The 13,337-nt window shown below is 37.3% G+C and overlaps 1 long non-coding RNA gene across 1 annotated transcript; it reads right to left on the reverse strand.

Moving 5' to 3' along the window:
• Positions 1 to 4,391: 4,391 nt before the first annotated feature.
• On the reverse strand, positions 4,392 to 12,712 carry LOC141376885 (uncharacterized). Its single transcript, XR_012388231.1, has 3 exons — positions 12,556 to 12,712; positions 8,901 to 9,194; positions 4,392 to 5,833 (listed from the first exon to the last, which is right to left on the reverse strand). It is a non-coding gene; the product is annotated as an uncharacterized lncRNA (long non-coding RNA).
• Positions 12,713 to 13,337: the final 625 nt, after the last annotated feature.

The following is a 13,337-nucleotide window of genomic DNA, read 5'->3' on the forward strand; positions in this document are numbered from 1 at the left end:
GCATATGGGCACACTTTACTTGCCCATAAAAATTGGAGGAAATTCTGTTTTACAGTCCTTTTTCACCTGTTTTAACGAGATTAAGGAATGGCGGCTGGTAATATCTTACACTTGAATGAATCAAAAACTGAAGTACTAGTGGTTGGTCCTCCGAGTGTCTGTGAATCTACAATTAATAAATTAGGTTCGATCAAGCCTAAGGTCCACAGTCATGTAAAAAATCTTGGAGTTACTTTTGACACTGAGTTAAAGTTCGACAAGCAAATAAACTCAGTCGTCAAAAGTGGTTTCTATCAATTAAGGAACATTGCCAAATTGAAAATTTTCTTTCTTTTAAAGAGCTGGAAACTATCATTAATGTTTTTATTATGTTAAGACTGGACTACTGTAACTCTTTGTATTCAGGAGTTTCACAGGCATCAATAGCACGCCTGCAGCTGGTTCAAAATGCAGATGCCAGGCTTTTAACTGGGACAAAAAAAAAATTTCTAGTATCTCACCAGTTCTATCATTTCTTTACTGGCTCCCAGTCCAATTTAGAATTCTGGCACCTATTTACATTTCTGAGCTTCTTCACTGGCACACTTCATTGAGGCCAATCAGGTCCGAATACACGTTTCAGCTAGTTGTCCCCAAAACACGGTTGAAATCAAGAGGTGACAGGGCTTTTTCTGCTGCAGCCCCCCGACTGTGGAATTTTCTGCCTTTACATATCAGGTCATGTTCTTCACTTGGTGCTTTTAAGTCTCATCTAAAAAATCACCTTCTGTCTCTTGCCTTTGGATGTAATTAATTAATTTTAATCTGTTTTATATACTTTGCGTAATTTTTATATATAAGTATAGATTTTGTATGCTGGTCGTTTTGTAAACCACTTTGGTCAACATCTGTTGTTTTTTAATGTGCTCTATAAATAAAGCAAACAAACAAACAAACAAACAAACAAACAAACAAACAAACATGCCTGGTTGAGCAGCAGGTAACAGAGAGATTAAAGGTACATTTCAATCAGCACCCTTGTTCAGTAGTCAGTGATCAGGTTGCCAGACATTTGACTACTTGTGTACTGTTTACATTGACGTTATGTTGGTGGCTGTTTTTGCCCCATTGACTTCCATTATAATGAGATTTTTTGACTGCAAAGCCATGACACAATATAATTATGCATTCTTGATTGTTGGTGTTTTGTACTGTTAAGAAGAGGTAAAAATGTGTCATTTTTACTCACGACCATCAGTTGACAGAAAAACCCTTTAGATAGGCCTGTGCGGTGGCGGATTTAGGCATGGACAATATGGGCGATCTTGCTGGGGAGACAGTGCAAAAAAAAACTCCGTCCCCTAGTAAAGCATTAAGATACTATTTACTTTATGCAGGTGTATTGATTTAGAGTGGCGATCCCAGAATTAAGATGTTAGGGGCCATTCACATTTGGCATCTTTTGCACCATTTCTGCACGCCTCCTGTGTGAATCCCAGTTGTTTGCATGCATGCTGCTAAAATTAGGGGCGGACTGGCCATCTGGCAGTTCTGGCAAATGCCAGAAGGGCCGGACTATTTTTTAAATGTGGGCCGGTCAGCTATTTTAAATTTTTTTATTATGTATTGTTTTTACGTGTAGCTTTTAATGAAGATAATAGTAATAATAATAATAAATGTTAAGCATTGGCCCAATCGGCAACGACCGGCTGGTTTCGAGATGGGCCAATGCAATCAGAGGTTATGCGGACGTAATCAAAATCTGGCAAGAATGCCAAACAAACAGTAAGTGCAACACAAGCTAATTGTCAGAGATGGTCTGTTAAAAAAGGAAAGGCAGTGCCAAAAAGCTCAGAGAAAGCAAAAATAAATTGCTTTTAAATTAGACGCTGCCAAATGCATAAAATTACAAAAATGATAAAAATCATAAAAATAGACTCGAAAGGGGGCAGTGCAGTAGCGCAGTGGGTAGTGCTGCCGCCTTACAGTAAGAAGATTGCTTGCTCGAGCCTCGGTTGCACCAGTTGGTGTTTCAGTGTGGAGTTGTTCACGTCAGTTCCCTCCTGGTTTCCCTTACAAGTCCAAACACGTGCTCTAGGTGAATTGGGTAGGCTTAATTGTCTGTAGTGCATGTGTGTATAGGGGGTTTCCCAGTGATGGTTTGCAGCTTTGAGGGCATCCGCTGCGTAAAACATATGCTAAATAAGTTGGAGGTTCATTCCGCTGTGGTGATCCCAGACTAATAAAGGGACAAAGCCGAAAAGAAAATGAATGATTGCATATGTAAATTTGTTATAAATGGGTTGTTTTTGTTTCAGTCATATACATTAAATGTTTGAATATCTATTACATATGGTACTGCTTATATTATTTTACTATCTATACACAAATAAAAGTAGTGAATGTGCGTGTCTGTGGATGGTGCTGCTGTGTCAGTGTGATGTGGGCTGGTGTGGCTACAGTGCCAGGGCCGATTTTTAGTCCCAGCCTGAGTAACAGCCTTTAATGTAGAGGTGTCGGCATGCAGCGAGTTTTGCAAGTTGATAAGACTAAAGTTTATGTAATATGATGATGATGATACTTTCACTAAGCATGTCTATAAAGCAGAAAGAAAGAATAAAGAGTCAGGGACTTCATAACATTCATTCTCGGCCATGAGTCGGGTCTAAGACAACAGATAACTCTATAAAACATATATGTATTTTTTTGTATTCTACAGAATTGTCATAACTAATATTCATGAAAAAGATTTTTTAAGTGATCTTAGCATATCACTCCAGTTGTTAAATTGTTTTCCAGTAACATTTAGGATTGATTTATTTAGAATATGTATTATTAGGTTAGTTATTTAGAATAACAAATGTAAAATATTATTATTAATAATAATAAATAAATTGTTATATTTACGTGACGCAGTGGCGCAGTAGGTAGTGCTGTCGCCTCACAGCAAGAAGGTCACTGGTTCGAGCCTCGGCTGGGTCAGTTTCTGTGTGGAGTTTGCACCGGTTTCCCCCACAGTCCAAAGACATGCGGTACAGGTGAATTGGGTAGGCTAAATTGTCCATTGTGTATGAGTGTAAATGAGTGTGTATGGATGTTTCCCAGAGATAGGATGCAGCTGGAAGGGCATCTGCTGTGTAAAACATGCTAGATAAGTTAGCGGTTCATTCCGCTGTGGCGACCCCGGATTAATAAAGGGACTAAGCCGAAAAGAAAATAAATGACTGAATGTTATATTTACTGAAAAATAAAAAGGCGGGGTGTGTGTATGGGGTGGTTATGCAGTCCCTTTAAACTAGAACCGCTACTGGGCCTGTGCAAAAAAGTTTCTGTGGAGTAAAACAGCAGATTATAGTGTGTGTGTGCATAAATACACTATGTTTACTATAAACTGAGAGCTGAGCTGCTTATTTGGATTTTCTCAGACATAACAAGATAAGTGCGCAAAGGTCTCTCACACCCACAAAATACTTCACATAGAAGGCAGAAAGCTTTTTTGCATTGCAGCTGATGATCAACAGTAAAAATTACAACTTTGACCTTTTCCCAACAGGGAAAACCACCAACAATTAATATTGCATGATTATGTGCTGTCATGGCTTTGAAATCAAAATACGTAAATATTAGGCCCACATGAAATCTGCGCATGCAGAATCCTGCAGATTTTTGCCTCATGATTGATTGTTTATTTACTCGTGAAATATACATTTATATTTATTCAGTTTTTAAATGAATTTTAGTAATGATATTGACTAATATAAAAATATTAATATTATTTATTTAATAATATTAATTAATAAGTAATATTTTCTGTCTTTTAGTAGATATATTATAGGAGAGAGTTGCTTTGTTTACCAAATAAAGTGGATCTAATTGGATTTACATTGTAAACATTAAATAAAAGTTATGGTATTATTTTTTTTTCACATATTAACTTTTTTTAGTAACGATACTCCCAAAATAATTCTGGATAAATCTGCAGATTTTTTTACAAATTATTATAATGGAAGTCAATGGGCAAAAACAGCCCCCAACATAATGAAAGTTTAGTAAATTTGCCCAGAGTGTATTGTTTTTTTAAATGGGTTATGTTTTTAAACTTTAGTTTATGTGTAATGTAGCTGTGTGAACATAAACAACATCTCTGAATGTAAGATGCTGAAAGTTTAAAGCAAAAGGAGACATTGGCTTTTACAGAGTTAGCTTAGCAAAGCCCACAATAAACCAAGTTTGGGGACTACAAACCAGTACATCTGGGTTTTACCACTTGCAGCGAAGGGGCGTGGCCAGAGACGCTGTAACGTTAAAGCAGAAAAAGCTAAAATGCTGTCTAAACGCTGCTAATTCCACAGAGCTTCTTCTGTTTCTGTATTTGGGCTATCAAAGGACTTGACACAAAGAGAGAAGTGTTTACAGTTTAATTTTAATTATGCTGCAGAGAATTATAAACATATATAGCTAGCATTTGACAAAGGACAGCTTGCAGAATCTCCCAGTTTAGTGCTGGATTCAGCTAAAAACTCTTCAAAGAAGGAGCAGCTCCAACCATGATAGACAAAGCTGTGTATTGTGAGCTACAACCTATCATCTATTACATGCACAGTATCTAGCGTTAACAGTATGCTGTAGCAAGGATGTAAACAGCGTGAAAAGCGTTTTGGCACCGCTAACAGTTTAGCTACAAATTCTTATTTATTAGTCAAGCCGCTGTAAACAGCCACAATCTTCACCAGTGCTGCAGCGTCTCTGTCGGCCACTTTCTAAGAGTTTTATATCTCAAAAGATATGCAAACATTTCATATTACACATGCTTATTCTGAATGTATGTGAAAGACACTTGTCAGATTTTATTTTAGAGAGCAGGCGTGAGGTTTAGCTGTTTTCTTAAGGCACAAACTAATACAGCTAACAGCTACTTTGACTGACAGTATTTATACAGCCAAAGCAAAGTGTGTGCTTGTACAGGCGTTACGCTTTTCCTGGTGATGTGGAGCTGATCCGCAAATCACACACATCATGTTAGCTGGTCAATCAGAGCCTTGAGGGCAGGCCTTTCAGAGGAACTAGGAGATATGATAGTCGTTTTCATGTTAGCAGAGTAGCTGTACATAATCAAGGTAAGATATATTAAAAAATAACGTGAAAAAATGAAGTAAAGTAAATAACAGGGTGAGAATGTGGTAAAAATGTGGTAAAAATCAGACGGGGCCTTTTCTTTTTCTGAATTGCTTTTTAAATTTGTCAGTTGGGTTTAGGCAAGTGGGTGGGCGGGTCAATCTGTGCTTTTTAGAATACTATTGGTTGGGTTTAGGGAAGGGGGAGGGTGGATTAGTCGATCGAAAAGTCAGTCAGCCATACAGTCAGGTGACAGTGGTCTCTAGTGGATTTACAAGAGAACAGCAGGCACGAATGGCACTAGTGAGAAAAATTTGAGATCTCAAAAAGCATACACAGCACCCTCTCGTATATTCAAGAAAACAAAAACTGCAAAAGATTTAGGTCCTTACATGTATTTGACGATCTCCAGAAATGTATATAGAGGTACGTTTTCAGAATGAGCCTGGGTTGAATGTATCAGAGGTCTAACAGAGATGTGTGCATTTACTAGAGTTCAGACAAAGCTGCTCTTTCAGGAGCAGCTTCTAGATAAAACATTGCTTTCTTAATAATTTCCTCTTTTTTGTGGTCATCGTTCTGTCTGATGACCTGAAACATCCCTTTCTGACATCCAACTGTCTGCTTTTGTAAATGACAAAGATGATCAGTATGATGATGAAGCAGCTCACACCCGCAGTGATGGCAGCGACAGTAGTTTTCCCATGTCCAGGATTCCCACCTTTGTATAACTGAGGATCTGTAAAGATTAACCAGAGTAATTATTATTATTTGAAGGGCACCCATTTTACCCCTTTTAAAAGATGTAAGGTAAGTATTTTGTGTCTCAAGAATGTGTCTGTAAAGGTTAGCTCAAAATACCCGTCAGATCATTTATTATGTCCTTGTGAATTTGTCAGTTTTGGGGTCAGAGGAGATTGTGGCTGTTTTAGTGGCCTGTGCCTTTAAATGCAAATGAGCTTTTTTCCCCCACCCACCGTTAGGACCTGCTTCTCCTGCATCATATCAGATAAACAGCCCAAGTAACAGAGACACACGGATGAAGATGTAATACAGTTTATGAGTCAAAAAACCAAGTAAGGTTATTTGATGTACAGTTAAAACCAGAGGTTTGCATACACTCTAAAAAAGGAACATAAACATTTTTAAAAACATGTCTGATGGTAAATCATAAATGTTTACTATTTTAGGTCTGTTAGGATTAGCTAAATGATTTACATTTGCTAGATGCCAGAATAATGAGAGATTTTTTTGATTTCTAGACAGCCAAAAATTTACACACATTTCCTTGGTATTTTTTTAGCTTTGCTTTTAAACTGTATAACTTTGGTCAAATGTTTTAGGTATCCTTCCACAAGCTTCTCACAATAGTTTAAAGGAATTTTGGCCCATTCCTCCAGACAGAATTGGTGTAACAGAGTCAGATTTGTGGGCTGTCTTGCTCGCACAAGCTTTTTCAACTATGCCCACAAATTTTCTATAGGATTGAGATCAGGGCTTTGTGATGGCCCCTCCAAAACATTCACTCTGTTGTCCTTAAAGCACATTTTATGTCATTTGGCAGTATGCTGAGGTTCATGGTCTGTTTGGAAGACTCATTTGTGGCCAAGTTTTAATATCCTGGCTGATGTCTTGAGATGTTGCTTAAGTATTTCTACATAATGTTCTTTCTTCATGATGCCATCTATGCTGTGAAGTGGACCAGTCCCTCCTGCAGCAAAACAGCCCCACAACATGATGCTGCCGCCCCCATACTTCACAGTTGGGATGGTGTTCCTAGGCTTGTAAGCTTTCCCCTTTGTCCTCCAAATGTAACACTGGTCATTATGGCCAAACAGTTCAATCTTGGTTCCATCAGACCACAGGACATGTCTCCAAAAATTAGTCTTTTTCCAGTGTAACTTAGCAAATTGTAATCTGGCTTTGTTGTTGATTCTGGCTTGTTGATTCTCCATGTTGTCACACAAGGAAGCAGTGTGTTTGAGCTTTTCATTAAATTGCTTCTAATTAACTCAGATGTTGTCAATTAGCCAATCAGAAACTTCCAAAACCTTGACATCATCATCTGAGCTTTCTCAGAGGCAGAATAATCTTATTTTATGTACACTTGACTTTCAAGAAAAGTTATAACAATTTCTCAAAATGATATCTCTCTCATTATTCTGCTATTAAGCAGAACAGAAACAAATGTGATAATCCTAACTTACCTAAAAGAGAAAAGGTTTAGTCACATCAACATCTGACTTTTATTAAAATGGTTATGTGCCTTTTTATACTGTGTATGTAAACTTCTGCTTTCAACTGTATGTGTTCTGGACTTTATTTAAGCCTTTCTTTAGTGATGAGTCACATACAAATGGTTTTATAAAGTTTGCACTATACACTTACGCATGTGCACACATACAATTGATGATTTAAGCATCCTTTTACACTGAAAAAAATCTGTTAATTCACGGTTTTTGTATTTTGTGATTTACAAGGGTTATCTGTTTATTTTTTACAAGGTTTTTGTAGCATAATATACAACACCAACCCAGACAATATAGCACTTTAAACTAATACAAATGTTCATAAAAGTCACTTTTTGTTGTTGGAAGAAATATCAAAAGCCCATAATGCAATTTAATAGCAGAAATAAATAGGTAAACAAATTAAAACATGAATCACAAAATATGGAAAACTGCTAAACTATGAATTTTGTATATAGTTGTACTGACACTATGCAAATGGGGTTGATTCCAGCTGTATAGGGATGTAACAGTTTGTTTGTTTTTTTGTATTACAAACATGCAGTTTTTAACACATTTTAAACTTGTAAACTCATTCTTGAGGTGCAGATCACAGAGAGTTGGAATAAATCTTTTAATCAAAGTTCCTTTGCAAATCCTGTTCAGTGGACATGTTTATGCATGCTATTGTGGATACATGTTAACAGGCTCCTGTTAATCAATTTAGTGAGCGGGCAAAACAGCACTCTTACATCACATTGCGGTGGCCCTCAAAGTTGCAGGGATTTCTATCTTATTTTAACGCTAGGACAAAAAAAAGAGTTGTTTATTTTGCTACTATGTAGTTTAGTTTAAAGCTTTATTAATTCCTTTTGGGCAATTCATTCTGACATGGTAGTCCTTCACATATAGCAAAAATGGCACATTTAACACAATAAACACCAACACTTAACATCAAGATTACAAACAAAAACTAAAGAAATAATAAATAAATTAATTAATTAATTAATAAATAAAAAATAAATAAATAAATAAATAAATAATATTAATATTTAATAATAATCATTCAGTTCATATATAACTGTGGGAATAATATACCTACACACAGTTCTGTTCAAACTGCTTCCAAAAGTTGGTTTTGCCCCATACTTGCCCTTTAAAGCCAACTTAACAAAACCCGTCACAGTCAGTCAGATTCTCCACACATAATTTGATTAAACGCTTCTTTGTGGAGAATCGGATGTCTTGACAAACACAGACTAATATAAACATCTAGAATTTCCTAAAAATGTCTCTTGAAATATGAAAAATTATTACTGTATGTATTTATTAATTTATATATTTATCCAAAATACTTAAAGTTGCTTTATTGCTGTTTGTTTCTGTACATAAAAATGAATTGAATTCACATGAAATAATAAGGCATTAGTTCTACTGCAACTATCAAGTAGCTGAATAAAATGTACTACCTGTACTGCCAGGAGCTTCAGGTTTATCAGGCTCCGTTGACAAATGTTAAAAATAGTATTAGTAAATTAAAACATTTACTGAATTATGAACAGATTTTACATGCAGTACCTGATATATCCACTGTGAATTCTTTGGTTTCTGCACAACTTTTCGCTTGCACAAAGAAGCTGAATGATTTCTTCGTTGCTGTATCTGAACTGTATCTGCATGTGAAGATTTGATTATTTTCACAGACACCCTCAGGATGCTCCTTTCTACACATTTCTGGGACTTTATTCTCAGGATACTGAAATTTAGACAGTGTAACACAGCCTTCAGTCATCTGATCAGAGACGCTGCAGTTGAAAATCCCTTCTTTCCCCACAGTTCCAGTCACATCCTTACATCTCACACCACAACCATCTACAAAGAAACAAAAGATATACAGCATCAGAAGAATAATTCAAATGTTAAATATGATGTTATATCAAGATCATTTCTGTGTGTTCATGTTAGTCACCTAATTAATTCACACTAATATACTGGATCATTCATTCATTCATTCATTCATTCATTCTCCTTTAGCTTAGTCTCGTCATTCATTATAGGTCACCACAGCGGAATGAACCGCCAACTTATCCAGCAAATGTTTCACACAACAGATGCCCTTCCAGCTGCAACCCAGTACTGGGAAACATCAATATACACTCATACACACACATACACTACGGCCAATTTAGTTTCTTCAATTCACCTATAGAGCATGTGTTTGGACTGTGGGGGAAACTGGAACCCCTGGAGGAAACCCATGCCACATGGGGAGAACATGCAAACTCCACACAGAAATGCCAACTGAGCCAGCCATTAGAGATGCGCGGATGGCGGTTACAGCCGCGGAATCCGCGGATAAACCGCGGATCGGGCGGATGACATGACGAAAAATAATATTTTAATTAAATTCGGGCGGGTGGTGGGCGGTTGTACTGTTTTTGTACACATACTGTAGCTGGCGCACCAACGAAAAAGCCTAGGACTGACTTCAAAGAATGAGAGGAGGAATCGGATACACTAATTCTGGATGAAGTACAGAAGTCTTCCTCTACAAAATTAAGAATCGACGGATCAGCAGAGGAAAATCTACTTTCCTTTTGGGAGAAACAAGGCAGTCATTCCCACGTCTACAGCACCTTGCCAAGAGAATTCTATGCATTCCAGCAACAAGTGAATACGTGGGCCCACCCGCAAGAGTTAAGGTGAGGCCCCCCAAAAGTGAAGACCGGGAGGTGGGGTGGGGAGGCTTATGATCGCAACTTTCAACTTAGTCACTAAACTGACAAAGCGTAATATAGTTACGATTCCTCATGATATCAGGCTGGTTTGTGTTCACTTACGCCTGTTTCACACCGCAAGCGTCAACGGCGCGTGAGCAGCGCGTGTGTTTTCGTTGTCCATGTTAACAGATTAGAGCTTTCATACCGCACGCAGCAGCAGCGCGTCAGAGCGAGGCGTGAGCGTCGCCGAAGCAGTAGTGCAGCGATAGTTTCGGCGCTGGGTCTATTTTTGACGTGCTGTTTAGGCTCAATTAAAGTGACAGTGCATTGATAATGACCAAAACACAATTTTTTTTTAGCAATTTTACCCAATAAATGCGTTAATAATGTCAAATGGTTTATATATAGTCATTCAAATGAACTTAAAACGATTAAAAATGGCAACAAACATTTTGCTGCTACTGCTCGACATACGCGCTGCGCACGCTCTGCTCACGCGCCGCTGACGCTTGCGGTGTGAAACAGGCGTTAGGGTGTGCTCACACTAGGTACAGTTGCCTTGTCCAGACAGAAATGACTATTTGGGCGAATTATACCTTATAAATAGGTACAATATGTGACTCTTTCAACACCAATTTAACACTGTTGGTGTCCACGTTGTGGAGCAAGCTATGTAAAACAATGTAAAGACATTTCTTCTCTACTGAACTTGAAAATATGATTGGCAGAATCGTAGAAATGCTGGATTAAGATTGTCTAGGGGGTCGAATCGAGATCGCAATCTTTTTTCGAGTAATTGTGCAGCTGAGAGTGCACACTTAACTTATAACCCAGTAGTTAGGATAGTGTAGTGTTTGAAGAGAATAGTCAAATATTTTCTACTATGAAATAATTAATTCTATCACGCACAAAATGTTGCTGTGACAAATTGCAGTCATTATTTTAAAGTTGGGTCAAAATGTAATTTCTTTTTAGTGTAAAGCATTTGTTGGCAGAGAGCACAATAGCAATTATACACCACACAATTTCTGTTTACTGTCTCTTTCATCATGTGCATCAGATTTAATTAGTGGAGAAAACACAATGTTCAAGTCTTGACTAAAACACACAAATATTGCTTTCTGACATCAGTGGGTTTTCCGTGATGTTTCCCAGAGCAAAACACTGGGTCAGGCCTAAACATTCCCTTCTGCAAATGTACGATCCCTGTGACGGGAAGCGAAAGAAGACCACCATGAGTAACATGAGTAAACACTGTATTAAATGTATTGTTCATTGTTTGTTCTTGTTAGTAAATACATTAAAATTAACGGTACCACTTTACAATAACAGTACATGAATAATGATGTATTCATATGTAAACTAAACATTACTTTATTATGAATTAATGATGAGTTAAGGAATGCACTAATCATGAATTACCTTTAACTACAACATGATTAACATGAGTTCATGTGTAAATAACGACTAGCTTAATTACTTGTTAGTACATGTTGGTAATTAATGTATTAATTAACATTTAAGTTTAGGCTTAAATGTAACCAACATGAACTCATGAGCTGTTAATGTATAGTTATGTCATGACTTTACTTGGAGGGACTCATCACTATTAACTCATCCTTAACTACTTATGAACTCCTCTTCATGTTGATGTTGACAGAACACTTATCTGGTGTTATTCAGTGTAAACTCACTAGTTGGACGTGCATAAGGAGTTCATGAGTAGTTAAGAATGGGTTAATGATGATGTTCCCCTCCAAGTAAAGTCACAACATAAATATACATTAACACATCATGAGTTCATCATGGTATAATTAAGCATAAACTAATGTGGTAATTAATACATTAATTAACAAACAATCATGAACTAACAAGTAATTAAAGTAGCCGTTATTCTTACATGAACTCATGTTAATCATGTTGTAGTTAAAGGTAATTCATAATTAGTGCATACCTTAACTTATCATTAATTCATAATAAAGTAATGTTTAGTTTACATATTAATACATCAATATTCATGTACTGTTATTGTAAAGTGTTACCAAATTAACTAATACAACCTTATCCGCTTGTTAAGTGGTGACGTGTTTGTGACGTATGTATACTGTTTCCGGGTCCAAGCCGTCACTCATTTGAGAGGAGAAATCATTTGTTTATGATCACGTTTTATTCCTATCACACATTAAAATTAATTTTATATAAAGTCATAGTGTACACAACAATCTCTGCTGCATAACAAATACCAAAATGTTTACAATTTATAAAAAATTTATCACTTTCTGGCCATCGGATATTAGGCATGGACATATATACTGCGATCGTGATTTTCGAAAGCCTTAAATCGCTTTGTAAACGTTTATTATTACCATTTCATGAGTCTCCCCATTCAGTTCATAGAGCGCTTGGACCCGGAAGTCGCTTCGCGTGACGTCACACTTAACAAGCGGATTGTAAAGTGTTAGCAATTGATTACATGTAAAAGATTGTGTTGTTTGGAGATAGTTAATACTCACCGACGGTCTTTCTGTCTTCACAGTCTGAGTTCATTTGTCGCTCTCTGCTATCACACAGACTTCTAAATGCTCGTGAATACTTTAAAATGACTCAGAGTCTTAGGGGTCTTCCAAGAGAACACATCACAGTGTGTTGCGTCAGTGCCTCCGCTGTTCTGTTCATAACATAAAGAATAACTGAAAGTGATACTGTGCTGAAATACAGGGCTGGGGGGTTGGAGGGATAGGCAGTGGGTCATGGTAGTGATGTTAGCACTCTCCAATGTTAAGTGCGGGGTGTGGTGCGGTGATAGTGACTTTAGCAGTCTTCAAAGTGAAGATGGCTTATAGATGAATAAGGATTCTTGATGCTTTGCCGCTTGAGTGATAGATCGCGACTTTGTCAGCTTAGGCTTGAGCCCTTCTCCATTATGCACTGAACATTTCAATTGTTTTCTCACATGTTTGTTGGCAAACTGGCGATCCTCAGCCCATCTTTGCTCCTAAAGGACTAGACCTTTCTTGGATGCTGCTTTTGTACCAAATCATAATTACAATCACCTGTTGACATCACCTTTTTGGTCAGGTCTAAAGGGGACAGAATGCACAGAGCCCTGGCAATTAAGTGGAGCACCACCCCCTCACCTCCAGCCGGTTGTTGATCTCCGCACTGCATATTGCCCAAAATTGCCTGCTACAGGCAAATGTCTTACACACTTTGTAGGATGTATATTTACAAATGAAATGAAGTTGACCAGACAAAACTTTTTTTTCTTCTTTTTTAAATTTTTTCTTCCCAAATG

Source organism: Danio rerio, chromosome 12 (genome assembly GCF_049306965.1).
Source record: "Danio rerio strain Tuebingen ecotype United States chromosome 12, GRCz12tu, whole genome shotgun sequence".
In the NCBI taxonomy this organism is placed as follows: domain Eukaryota; kingdom Metazoa; phylum Chordata; class Actinopteri; order Cypriniformes; family Danionidae; genus Danio; species Danio rerio.